This window comes from Gavia stellata, chromosome 4 (genome assembly GCF_030936135.1).
Source record: "Gavia stellata isolate bGavSte3 chromosome 4, bGavSte3.hap2, whole genome shotgun sequence".
Taxonomy (NCBI): domain Eukaryota; kingdom Metazoa; phylum Chordata; class Aves; order Gaviiformes; family Gaviidae; genus Gavia; species Gavia stellata.
Window position 1 is genome coordinate 30372964 of NC_082597.1, and position 14860 is coordinate 30387823.

Consider the following 14860-nt stretch of genomic DNA (forward strand, 5'->3'; position numbering starts at 1 on the left):
GGATGCCTTGTTTTTCCTGTCTCACAACAGCAACAAGAGCCAGGAGCAGGCAGAAAATACAAACGATCTTTTTCTCTCTGTCAACTTGGGTGGGTGACTCACAGCCAGTAATGAACTCTCTGCATACTGCTCCTGTCAGTGCCAAGTGAATTTGCCTTCTGAGCCCTGACCTGGGCCATGAGACTGCGGACAGAAAGAGGGAGCTTGCCTTCCTCCTAGTTTTGTCAATAAGACATAGTGCCAAGGACAGCTGATGACAGCAATCACTGAAACTTAGACTTTGCAAAGCAGCTAAAAACCAAGTGACAGGAAAGCAGGTTGAGAAAATCCCAGCACTCTCACATCCCACAGCTGCTCTGATTTGCAGTAAGCTGAGTCTCTCCCTGGACTTTTCTTCCCAGAACTTGGGATGCCTTTGGATTCCACTAACCTTTACACCTACCTATTGCCAGCCAGAAAAATTATACGTGTGTTCTTGTGCTTCTCTATCAGCTAAGTTCCCCACCAAAACCTGTAGTTTTCCTTGTGACTTCTAACTCGCAAACCAAACCTAAAGGTTAAACAAAGGCAGCTTTTTCATGTGGGGAGCAGGAAACAGAATTTGAGGATGATTTTGCAATTGTCCAGTTACTATATATTGTAATTGCATGTAAACACTGAGGCATTGATGGCCTATTTCACTTAGAGTGCCATGCATGTTCACAGTGCTTATATACCCAGAGAAGGCTATTCATGCTCTTCCAGAGTAACAGGGAGACAAAGTCTTGCAGTAAAGATTTGGTTTTCAACTTTCACTTATGTTTCGCAGAACCGATGGATTTGTATATCAGCTAAACTTACTATTACATTTATTAGACCCAGAAAGTTTAACTGTATTTCATTTGACCTTCACCTATGGATACTAGCTTTTGGTCTCCATAGCTCAGCCAGCACTATACTGGTGTCTTGCTTCTCCATGTAAATAGGTTTTTTTCATGTATCTTACACCTAAAGGCAATGAGCATTATGGCTGTAACATCTGCTGCCAGTGCAGCTGTGGCTCCAGCTGGTTTTCTTCCCTGGGGTAAACGAACAGCACAATACTTAGATTCTGAGGGGGGGTTAATTTATTGTAGACAATATCATTATAATCACCAATCATATCAGTTATTGTTTTTGAAACAAGTTGTTTCACAAGAAGTATGATTTAAGAAGCATTCCCAAGATTTCTCAAGCTTGAGAATGACAAACCTGTTTTTTCTTGTCTTTACTGTATACAGTGTGTTACTGCTCGCTTGTACACCAGGCAGAACAAGAGCATCTTATGCCTGCTTCACACAGCTCGAGGCTAAAAAGAACCATCTCCACATTGCACAGGCTTTATGACTGGATGTTTTTCTTGTTGAATTCACCAGCACAAGGACCAAAGTGATTGTTAATATTAAATGTAGAGTTGGTGGAAGCTTTCAGGTTCATACCCTGGGAACAGATCCTTCTTAGCCATATTCTGGAAATGGCTCAGGAAGCGGCAGTGTACTTTCCTCTTTCCTGAGGTCTTCGTCCTTTATTTTAAAGAATAAGGTCCTTTGATACTGCAAGAGGTACTTTTATTCCATGCTGAAACTGTCCTTCCTAAGAAGTCTCTTCTTCCCTTATACTTTCTGACCTTCTACTTCAAGTCTAGTTCAGTTCAGTTTTAATCGCAGCAAACTCACAGTTGCACGTGACCATTTGTGGATGCTTGTGAAGTACACACATATCACAGCTTCTCCTGTGACTGTGGTGGATTAGTCCTAGTGAATGTGGTGGTTCCTTGCACCACTCCTAAAACAACCCACAGATGCCGTTAGTGATCTAGTGCCACGCAGGCACTTGCCCATTAGGAACTGTCCCTGACAGATAAGAAACTACTGAAAATCAGTCATGAGAAATTAATTGTATTTAATTCCAATTAGGATAGATCTGAATCTGTGACTTCAGGGTGAAGGAGAATGAGTTCTGTGAATGAATCTCCTACTGTAGGATGTTCTGAGGAAAGATGCATGATGCCAACAGTTGACTCCTTTCTGACAGCCAGTCTCTGCTCAAGGTCAGGTAAAGGCAAAACAAGTGAATGCAAAAGTAATTATTTAGGGAAAAAAGAGGCAACATCAACAAGACTTGGAATTTTAACTGACGTGAAAGGAGGTTATGCTTACCTTAAAGATGCAAATGTTGGTAAGTAAACACATTTGTTTTCATTTGAAGATAGAATGATTGATCTCTTTGCCTTTGCTGTGTTGTCTAATTGATCACTTAACTGGCTGATTGGATTGAAATGTGTTCCTGGTATGTGCCTTTTCCTCCTCTTAGTTTCTATTTCTTAATTTTTTAGAGCATATTAAAAATCAATTTACAATTCTTCTTCTGATTGCAGACCACCCTTATAGTATCTCTTGTCATTTGAAACACATTGTGAGCTTTAGAAAAATGTTGTATTCCTCTGTTATGTTTTCTGTCTCTAAGTGCTGTATTTACTTGGTCACTTCCCATTTACTGGTAATTGGTTCCTGTAAGAAATCTATACTTTTTACTTACAGGAAATCTGCAAGTACCAAAATTCAGCTTCACTAGTATAAATCAAACAATCTTTGTGAACCTGCAATCTCATAGATATTATCTTGACTTAGCCTATAGTCTTAAAATCAAAATGGTAAAATCTAGAAAAACAGATATTTAGTATAATTATTAATTTTTTATTTCTTCTGTGATTCATTAGGTCACCTCCCATCATGTATGAGTCCTGTAATTTTTTAAAAAATAATCAATACTTGGCTAAAGTTACCATTTCAAAGTATGCACTTTTTAATTATGAAGTAGTATTTTGCAATTAAATTATCAAATTGGGAGCCGGGAACCATACAGTATCAAGACCAAAAACCTGACTTATGGCCCAGTTCTTCATTACCTTGCTCTGCCTTAAGGGTCTATCGGCAGGCAGCAACTTCTTTCTCAACTATTCAAAGATGGATGGCTCAAAACTTGCAGTGCAGGTTAGGCCCCTTGATTAATTTTGGAGGGTGTCCTGGGAATTACAGGATCTCTGAGGCACTCTAGGAGAGGCTACCCTGTGCCAAAACGGCTGAGAGATGAGAGTCTTTGCTTCATCTCCGCATTGAAACCAGGTGGCAGGAGGAACTTGAGGACTTAAACGGCCCTCTGAGATAGCAGGTCTAACACCCTATATAATGCAAAGGATCATTTTTTTTCTTAGCCTGTGAACTGTGCACAAGTGACTACACAAAGTGTGTGACTTGACAAGAAACAGATGACTCAATCCTCTTGAGTTATAAAAGGTGATGGAACTAGACCCAGTTCCACCCCCTGGTTGCTCTTAAAGAAATCTGCTTTCTTAAAAGTGATATTCTGATCAACACTAGATTGAAGCGTAGATGCTACAGGCCAATTTATCTATGGCTTCTAAGGTGATGCATTTGCATCGACATCTTATTTTCTTCAAGAATATATCATTTAAAATATAGTCTTGCTCTTAAATTCTTCAAAGTCTGAACCACATACAATGAATGATGATTTTTTACCTGGAAATAATCTCAAAGGACAGTACTGAAGAGGGGAACTGCACTTGATCTAGGGCTGTAGTGTACTCAGAGCCCAGTTTGCCCTAATCCCACTCCAGCTGTAAACCTCAATTTATTCACAGACCTGTCAGATTTTCTAGGTTGTGTGTGACCATCACTTAACAGGTCTTTGCCTCATGCTTCCTTGCGCTGGTGTCCAAATTTCATTAATTTATAGCACAATGCTTCCCTTCCATGCTGGTAAGCCCCATGCTAGCAGAGCTGGGCAAGCTGTGTTTGCTGTGCTGGCATAAGAGGTGGTGGAGCCACGGAGGGGCCACAGTAGGATGGCAGGGGGTCACCCTTCAGCGAGGCCAAAACCAGAGAATACTTCCTACACATCAGGATTTCCCCCTACCATATGATCCTGAATATGGGGTCTTGCACATTGGCTGACATGCCCATTTTAAGGCTTGCAAGTTGCTCCTATGCCACTCATGACCACATTCAATAAAATTACAAGAATGGTAAAAAGTAGCGTAATGTGCCAATTAATTTGTATATAAGATAAAAAAATTGGTTCTTTATTTTTGGCTTTATTCAGTTTACAGATCTCTTCTGGGTGCAATCTCATCTGGTCTTCTTATTTAAGGACTCAACTCTACAAGTATGTTTAGAAAGAAATTTACATCAGACTTCTACTTATGTGAAATTATGAAATCACACAAGAAAGAGTGAAGGACTGAAGTGAGAAAATACTTCCTCTGAGCACACTGACTACTATTCCTGCAGTGAGAATTACAGCCTGTTCCAAAACTATGCAGCTATTTTGCCCATTTATCAATCAAGATTTGCATGTTTACACACCAGATGCCAACATGCGATCCAATGGCCATTACTGTTTTTGTGTTAGAGGAAAGACAGATTACATCATTAGTCTGGAGCCAACTGTTTTGAAACTATTGTAAAAAGAGTATATGCAGAGTAATAGTGATCACAAATCACTTACTAAGCATATTGACCCAAGCCTTGCTACTAAGTTTAAGGGATTCAAATTTAGACCTGATAAGCAACTGCTGTCAGAAGTGGTAGCTGTTTATGTCAGTCATCTCTAAGACCCAGCAAGCACATGTGAATTCAGCATTCTCAGTAGCAAAAGAATACTTCAGACTATAGCCATTTCCTTGTCACCTTCATTTAGGTGCCAGGTTCCATAGGAAGAGGAGTCTCAGAAACATTCACAGATGACCTGGTAGCTTGAAATATCAGAACAGCAAGTATTATAGTCACTGAGCATATACCCCAGAGTGGAGAGAATGTAGAAGATAATTTATTCGTAAAAGAATTCCATTAAAACCAGCACTCACTGAGGATTAGGTAACTCTTTTGGAAGTCTCTTTACACCATGCCAATAACACAGGCATTTTGGAAAGCCCCTCTCTTTACAGTTTTGAAAATCTCATCAAGTTGCTCAGATTGCAAAAAGGAAACCCTAGCACTTCTATAGAAGTCTCAGCAATGGAGAGCTTTAAAAGCTCACCTTTGTGTTGGTGTTTCTCTTATTGAGGATAATAGAGGAAATTATGCTGGAGTACAATTCAAAATAATAACAGGATCAACCTCAACAGCCCAAAGATTACATGTTCCCTTTACCTTTGGGGTGTGTTAGAAAAATCCCTAGTATGCAATTTCCAGCTAAGCTTCTTCAGGAAGAAATCTAGTTCCTGTCCTCCAAAGGCCTTAAGTGATGTAACTTAAAGAACATCAAGCATAGGAGATTCATAGGCAAGGCCCATTCACATCATAGAAACATTTATGGAGTGCTCTTAACCGCTAATGTAGGCAGACCCATTCAATCCCCGGGAGCAAAACGTTCCTCCAGCAAAAGAAAATTGGCCAGGGTCCCATTTGTGTTCATCTGCATGAAGAAGCTATTGCAAAACAACAAACCAGGTGTGAATTTAAAGTACAATAGCCATTTGTCTTGCTTCTTTTAGTGCTCTGGCTCCAGCAGGTTACATTGGGGTGGCTACAGAAGCTGCTGTTTGCAGCTGGACCCATGTCCCTTGTTCAGAGGTTTCTGCCTCCATTATAAGGCTAGTTCATGAAGCAGCTACTGGACTGCCACAAATTACAGACTAAAATTAAGGAGAACCATCAGGCGTAAAACATGATGAAGAATGCATCTTTGTCCTAGGTAATCCTAGGCATCCCAAGCAACATCAAGGCCACAGAATAAATGAGATGTGTAGGTAGCCTGAAAAAAATCTGTCAACAAGGATTCATAGGATGCCTTGTACTGGATCTGGGAACAGGGTGAAGTTCCGAGTGCCTCCAGGAGTCCTTGCCAAACACGATTTAAATAAAACCAGTGTCCATACCAAAAACAACGTCTTTCACACCATCTAACTTGAGCTGCTTCTCTCATAAACAACCCTTCACAGACCAACAGAATTCTGTTTGTCCCACCCAATTGGGTTTACAGGCAACTTCTTTTGAAATGGTGAATTGTGTAAAAATAACTACACACATGGATGACCCTCCAACAACTGCGAAGGCCAGCTAGATCTTTCTATGTATGTATGGGTCTTTAGACTTCAGCCTGAATGGTTAAAAGATGGAGGTAGCCTTTTACCAAAGGGAATTACAACCTGAAATACTTTTAAACCAAAAATTTCTTCCCACCTTTTCACACAGGTTTTAGTATTGTTCAGAACAACAACAACAACAAAAAAGTTAAAGAACAAGCAGGCTTCAAAATTATTTTTAAAATACATTTTTGGTCATGCTTTTAGTTCTGGTTCAGGGACCTTTAAGTAATGATGGATAAAATTCACCTTTATGAGTACAAATAGAGCTTGAAAGGTCATGAGTTATGTAAGAAAATTGGCCACAATTACTTTTTTTTTTTATGCTTCAGAATTATTTCTGTCTTCTAAGAAAAGACTATTTCTATTTATGTAGAAAAGCCTCCAGGAGACCATTCTAGCTTCTGAAAAGGCAAGGACAGCAATGCTTCAAGTACCTGTTAGGCTGTGTGATAAGCCTCATGCTGCATTTTGCTGATCATGCCAGGCTCCAAAAGAGGCAAATATTATAACTTTACAATATTAAATTATATTCCTGCTGAGCGTATGACCTGGGAACTGACAGCCATTTCACCTGGATTTAAAGGAGTCATTCAGCAAAAATCCACATTTCACGTTCCAGGAAGCAGGAGCTCTGCCTCTGGTTCTTACAACCTTCTTACATTACCTCCTATGTTATAATTTTCCCCATTTTGTAGTATGTTGTCATTATGGCTTCTGAAATGATGTCTTTTCCCTGGTGTCCAGTGCAGAAAAGTGAGTAGCCTCATTTTTATTATAAAAGCATTCTTAATGTCATTTCTCTGTAATGAAGCCATCAACATTTATAAGGAGTGTTTGCACCGGTTTGAAAACTTTTCTGACAAAGAGTATCTACATGCGATGTGTTTCAAGGAACAAGTCGAAATAGCAAATGTGAGCACTTCCATACTGGATCCCCAGCAAAATTTAGATGCTTTTGAAAAGCAGAACTACATTTTCTGTAAAGACATAGGATCCACTTGACCACAAGAAATTAAGTATTTGCAGTTAGCTCTTCCCCTCCCCTTTTTTTTTAATTAATGAAAAAGACATGGCACCTGTAGGGGCTGAAAAATACGTTGTGGTTGCAATTACAGAGATCATACAGCTGGGATTCTGCCAAAGCCAGATGAAGATGCAGGCTGCCGTGAGGCTTGGAGGTGCTTCCTCCCCCTCCTGTTAGGATGCCAGTGAGATTACGGCCGTGCTCTGAAATGTTTTGGAGCTGCCCCAGAAGAAAGCACAGCAGTGCTGTAGGTCTCAGACTCCAAAGGTTCATGCTTTGTGGTGGCTACCCCAACTTTGTGTGTGTCTGCACGCGTCTGCCTGCTCCACAGTTTGCTGGACGTGTCTCTCAGCCTGCATTTCCACATCACCCCATCCTCCCCGGATAAATGAGCCGTCCTTGTTTTCAGCGCTGCGAACTCTCCTGACAGCAGCAGTTTGAACCCTGCCATGAGGCAGATGGCAGCTTTTCCTCATGTGTTTCCTCCTTCCTCAACATGGCTGCCGCCTTCCATTTTGGACAAATGGGTTTACAGCAGCCATTTCACCTCCGTGTTTCTCTGCATGACTGAAGGCCGGGCTTCAGCACAGGCGCTGCCCTCCGCTGCTTTTAGTGAGACTGGAGTTGTGCCCAGTGACAAAGTGATGGGAGCTGTGGAAATCCTACAGGAAAGCAGGAAAATGAGACCGGAGTGGGCGTCAGAAGTCAGACTGGGGCCTTGGAGGGATCTGAGGGGGCTGAGGCGTGGGGAGAACGGAGGCCTGGTGCAGCATTGCAGTCGCAGGGGATCAGGTGGAGAAGATGGTGGGAGCCATGCAGGACGCCCTGGGGGAGGGAAAGCACATCAGAACAGCAAAAAACTCTGCGTGACAGCCCCTGGTCTCGTGTGGGACTGGGGCAGAGGTGCTGCTGCGGCCCCCCACGCATGAAATGTCCAACGGCAACTGAAAGAAGGGCGTTTGAAGATAGATACTTCCTTCCTTGCTGTTTGACAATTTTATTTTTTTAACCTGCATTTGTTGTAATGATTTATGTTATATGTAGCTTAAACACACACATTTTAAATTATTATCAAAATGTTTTCAGCATGTGAGAATTCATTATTTTAACAAGACTTAAGGTTCCAACCATAATTACAGCACTCAATAACAGAAGCTTATTAGTCTAAAGTTATTCTAGGATTTAAAAAAGATGGTTAACGTCCAAGAGCACTCTTACATGTAGAGGGAGGTTATAGACATTTTTATTAGCCAGAAATCTGAAAGACTTCAAGTCTTAACTAAAATCTGAACATCAGTATGAAATGTATGTCTCCATTAACTGCTACAGTACCTTTCTGTTCTATTTCCTAGTTTTTGAATGTAACAGTTTATCAGTGTATCCTCAACAAATTGAAATGGTTATTTCATTTTATCACAACTCTACCTATCTTTAAATAAGCATTTCAGAACTGTTTTCTTCTTCTGCAGACCATAGTCCCACTCATACCTCAGGGCAGCTGCTATCAGATCATTCTTAATCCATACTAATAGGAGATAAAATTTAAAAAAAATCTAGTGTGGAGAAGGCTTACTTCATGTTATTTGTGTCACAGTTTTTTTATTAGATGTTCTGGAGAAGAAAAAAGAAACCATTCTTCTAACAGTAGATTATCTGTGGTGCTCATATGGGAGAACTATTGTGAGCCTTTGTGTACTTACTGTCAAAAATTCTGTAACAGCATTAATATTCGTGGTTTCATTTGTCCTACCACCAGCCTCTAGGCTCCTAAGTCCTCATCCTTCAAACTGATGAAGAGAGTACAAACTCTTTTAATTTTATTGATAATATCTTATGCATTAGCGTCACTGAGGCCAGATTTACCCAAACCTAAAACATGAACTGTGCACAAGCCGAATACTGTGTGTGCAGGGTAGGTAAGAGCTTTGGCATTCCTTGCTCTTCCTGAAGTATATTATACCGCCCGCAATATGTTGTCCCGAAGATAGAGGTCCGTTTGATGTTGTATGAATAGACTTTGTTGTTGTTCTCTCATCTTCTTAACTGAAAACTTGACTTGAACTTCAGTAGAGTCCCAAATAAACCACATGACAGTATTCAAGAGGCAAGAGAGATTAAAAGGAGTTGGGCAATCTTTGGAATAGACAAGAACAGTTTATGCATACTAGAGATGTATTTCCTTTATAGGTCATATCTAATGATACCCAAAATATCTTCTCCCACACTCTCCCTGGATTTAGGAGGGGGAAGAAAAAGTGAAATGACGCAGCATACCCTGATCTATCCACGACATCACAGAAACAGACTATTCTCCATAGATTTTTTTTTTTTTTTTCTGTCTCAAAAATTCACATGCAGCTTAGTCTTTCTCTGGGTGCTTTTTAGCACCCGCAACTCCAATCAGACTGTGAGGTCATCTTAGTTTATGAGTAAAGCTATCATACCTGCAATACAGGATTACAGGATACTGCAGTATTTGCCGAGTTGAAAATGACCTAATATACAGCTACATTGCGATTGAGCTGAACTGGAATTTGAATCCCAAGAATTGAGAACATGTTTAAGGCTATCAGGTTCCACAGACACACAAATAATCAAACATAAAAGCTTTCCTACTAGCACCGAATTTTCTTAAAGTTACTGTGTCTGAATTGATTACTCAGCAAGTTTATGCATAGCAGCTGACAGAAACATGAATCAGTGCTAAAACCACATACTATTTTGACTGACATTGGAAGAAAACCAGTTAGACCTGCTGGATGTTTTGACATCTCTTGCTAAATCAAAGTGATTTTATGAGTTAATCTTTTATGGCAGCAAGAAATCAGCTAAGAAGAAACTCCATCTAGAAAGAGTAGCTAGCAGTCTTTCTTAAAGCAATCATTATATTGACTCTCTTCATTTAATAATTCATACATTCCAAATAACAGGGGAATGTGCTCAGACTGAAATCAATGAAAAACAGATTTTTAAGGGAATTTGAGATTACTTTTCAATAAGTTATGTTTATATTTAATGATCTTTGTTAATAGAGTATTAAGTATGTTTGCGATGCTCATGTTGTAAAGAAGTTGTACGATGAAGTAAATCATTTGTTCGAAAAATGCATTATCTGTTCTCAGCATTAAAGGATCGTTTTACTTTCCACGCATGCACATAAAATTGAGAATAATTCAAGTATAAAGTACTTTGCTGGTTTTCAGTAAACATTTCAGTAGCTCCATGGAATTTAATTCCCACTTCACTATTACACAAGTGACAGACTGAAGGGATTAACAAATTCTTAACTTTTCCCTCCTGTGTCAAAAGAAACAGCTCCTTTCCATGGACAGATACAGGGAGTATCTGCTGGCCACAATGGAGACAGTGAATGTATTATTTATCAGAAATGCTGACTACTGTTAAAATTATTCCTGCCTCATTGCAACACAAGCTAACAAGCCAAAGACACAATTTCAATAAATAAAATTTCCTATCAGTACCTAATTCTTGTGGTCTTGAGGATACATAATTAGAGTCCACAATGAGCCCCCATGTGTGAAGGATTTTTCAGCCTCCTCCAAGCTGGGTGTCTTTGCCTACTTGAGGAGCAACTTCAGTTGGTCCTCCAGTAGAAGAATCCTCTGTTTTCCAGAAACAAAATATTTATTTCTGTAAATATTGGGACTTCAGATGCAAACCGAAGTCAATATCAAGCCTATTTTTTCCACTAAAATACACAGGGGACTAAGTAAGGGTACTGCTGATGTAAACTTACTTTTAGAGGTGTCAACCTCCAGGAATGGAATTCAAGATCTGTAGTTATAAAATTATTGTTATGGGGTAGCAGTTTTAATTACTATGTAATTTTAATTACTAAATTACTAAAGTGTGTAGTCTGGAGAAATATAATAATGGACCAGCTCTTAATAATTGCATCAGTGCAAATTCAGGGATGTGACTCCCACTTTGTAAATCAAATTATCTTATTTTTGTGGCTTATACAACTCCACAATTAATGAAGAAAAAAAATCTTAAGTTCAAACCAAATATGCGATTGCTTCCTGCTTGTCTTCCCTTTGGATACACATAGCAAAAACAGTTCTGCATCTAACAAAGAACGTTTTATTCCTTTTACATTACCACAGTGTTTCAGTGTTCCATTAAAATCATTACATGCTTTTGGTAATATTTTTGCAGATTACATTGCATTAGAGGCTCTTATGATGATGTCATAACACTGGAGAGAGTGTTGTCTAGAAAGGTTTCTTCTCTTTGATGCTCTGTCATTTTTTTGGTTCCTTTTCAAACAACCAGCACCTATAAGATAGAAGGGATGAGGAGGCTGAGAAAACTTGATTGTCAAAAGTACCACTGAAATAGAGATGGAAGAAGAACACTGCTGATTTGCACAGCTCAGAAAGTTTTTATGTTACTTTACTTCCACAGTTTCCCTGGGGAGAAAGACTGAAAATACAGGCTGCTGTCACCCTTCCCTCAGGAAGGAAGAGCACTTCCACTTTGTATAATCTCATAGTGAAGATGTGGGTTCAGATCCCCTCGGGCAGAGCAGGGATGTGAACTGGTTTTCCCACATCCTCAGTGAATGTTCCAGCCACCCGAGTACTGGAAAGGGCTGGGGTTATTCCTCCTCCCAGCCGGTGAATTAAGACTTTTGTTTCTAAAGCTATTCATGAAAAGTGATGGGCACTGAAATATTGCAGAAATTTCAAAAGAAACTGTTCTAGTCTGCCCTAAATCAGCTTTTTTTTATAGAAAGTAACTAATACACAGAGGATCATTCGGCCATTTTCTACATTGAAGATAGTAAGTCCAGCTGCTCAAAACGATTCTTTCCCAGATGGTCAAACTCCATTGTCCCCATCAGGACACAGGTAGTTTATTGTCTTATCCCCTTGGAGTAAGTGCACGCATCCTTATCGCTTGTTCTGCTTTCATGCCTCAGGGACAATCACAAGATTTATGTTCATCTTCATTTGTTCCTTGACTCTTCCTGTACTGTGTTCAAGAAATGTACTGAGCACGGATAGTTTTACTCCACCTTGACAGAGCACTGGGTCATCAGTTCCAGGCCTGCCAGAACTGGTCCTGCTTTAACCACCTGCTCCGTCACCCCCCTGGGATCTGCATGCAGCACTCTCGGGAAGCGCCTCCTTCGATCATTTTGCATTCGGAGTCCATCACCGGGACCCAACTCTCACCACATATTCTAAGGTAAGTATCTGTGTGTCTTGAAAGCATAAAGCCTCTTCCTCGAGTAGTCTTTCATTTTTGTTCCTGGCAAAACTTGACATCTGGTAAACGTTGTTTGCTTGCTTATTGAAGCTAAACTTCAAAGCTACTTCTTTAAGAAAGAAGAATGTATTTTATATCTTGGTCTATTTTCATATAGAACCACTTATGTTAAAAATTCGGTACTTCTCTATTTCCTATTTTTTGATGATAGCTTTTACACCTAGATGTGAGTGTAGTCTGTGCATTAAAGTACTGAGTTGGATTTTTCCCTTGTTGATATATTTCTAAAATACCAGAAAATAATCAAAATACTGAAAAAATAAAGCAACAACATCATTAACTTTTATAAAAAAAGGAGAGTCATGTAAAAACTGTACAGTGTAAAATCATAGTAATAAAGTATGCCTAATATTCACACTGTAAATTTTGAAATAATTGTGATAAATAAAAATCACTTTGTATTTAAAATGACTTTGTTAGTTTTAGAAAGAATTCCTAAGGACTCAAAACCAACAGTGGAAACATCATTCAAATAGTAACTTTTTATTATCATTCTGAGAGAGTATATTTCACGTAAGTGCAATTTTCCCCCAATTTCCAATTCTACAATTAGACTTCCAATTTTCCAAACCACAGATACAGTCATATTTTGACTGTGTACCCTACACTTTCGAGTCTGGAGGCTCGCGACTGGGGGTGGGGGTTGATGCCACAGCAACATCTGTTAGGCATCCTGAAAATGCCTCCACCTCTTTTCTGTCACTCTGGTACTCCTACTCTTCTGAGGAGGCTCCTTCAGTGCTCTCCTAGTATCATGCCACACACAGAAGACTGGCTCATGTTTCTTCTCTTCATTCTCTGCTTCCCTAAATTCTACACAATGTAAAAGTGGAAGGAACATCAACCACTGTGTAGGCTATCCCTTAACCAAAAGGTTCCTAGTAGTTATCAATGTAATCTCTTTTTATGCCATCTTAATTCTTATGTGGACTTGCACATAAAACTAGAAATAGAAATATTTCAGAAAGTTATCATTAACCCCAGCACCAAGTTTTCTTTCTAATTCAGATTTAACTTCCTGGATCAGTTCAGTGAATATGAAATACAGTAACCCTTATGAGAAGCTGTTTTTTGGATGTTTTCCAAGTCAAAGTAAAATTAATATATACTGGTATTTTTTTCATTAACACATGATAATTTTTTCAGTTTCAAAATTAAAAGAAAAATGCAACTAAAAGAATAACTCAATCACTACACTTCTCTTTCCTTTCTTAGTGCTGATGTCAGTAGCACTAAAAATTCAGTAAAAATTTAAATTCTCCTTCCATCATTCTCTTCTATTTTGAGAAAAAAACCCAACCTGAAATATTCTGACAATAAAATACATAATGGCGTGTAAATATAGTGATGAAAGATCCAAATTACGTTGAAGTTTTTTAAGCACTTACTGAAAAATAACAGTACTGAAAAAGCTGGACCTTTAGGCACAATGCACAACCCACTTTCAGGGAGATGGGTGTGATGTAGTATGTGCCTGCATAGCTCAGAGTAAAGTGAAAAATGGATGTCTTTGCAGTCAATACCGATGAAAATCTTTTGTTTGGACATTGCTGTTTTGTCTTGATAATTACACCTTCAAAAATAAGTTTATCAGAAAAGCGGAACTACACCATGCTCTGTGATCAGCTCTAAAATCTTTTTGGCAGGACCAACAAGAGTGCTGATAAGGACCTGTTATACAACCCACTGCATAAAGTCGCATGTGTCACTGACTTCTCATTAGCATGAAATCTTGACCCTACCCAAGTCAGATTTGTCACCAATTTAATTGTAGCCGCAATTACCTCCTTAATGTTTTTGAACATCTTCAGACAAGACAATTAGCTGCTTTTGGCCAAGTCAAACAAGCAAGGAACTTCATGGCAGATTTCCCTGCCATGATCTTGTGAGGAGTGGTTTTGCCTATCCTATTTCCAACGACAACTGAAAGAGAGAATTGAAGTACTTTGGGTTTGGTGACAGGTTGGAGCTGGGCAGGGAGAGCTGCAGATGAAGGTCTTCCCCAGCAAGGGGCAGTTTTGCTGGCTGCAGGTGTTGCTCCTGCTCCGGAGTTGCATTTCCACCCAAGTAACATCAGAAACTGTACTCTGTCAAGAAACGGGCCCAGCACCTCTGTGAAGACAGCAAAAAGCCTGTACAAACCCATGCTCTTCAAGTGCCCACATCCACACCACAGACATCAAGGTTCGCTTTACCTTATTTTGAACTCAGTTTGTTTCAGCAAGATCTTTTGTAGGTGGGGAGGGGGTTTTACCACCCTGCTGCAGAGGGATTCCCACCCAGATCTTTTACAGGAGTCTCTGGGGAAGCATGTGAACTGGGGAAACACCAGGAGGAGAGAGGAGCCCCCACCGCAGCGGTGCCCTGGAAGACGTGCTGCCCCTGTATTAGGTGTTTTTCACCTAATTTCTCTC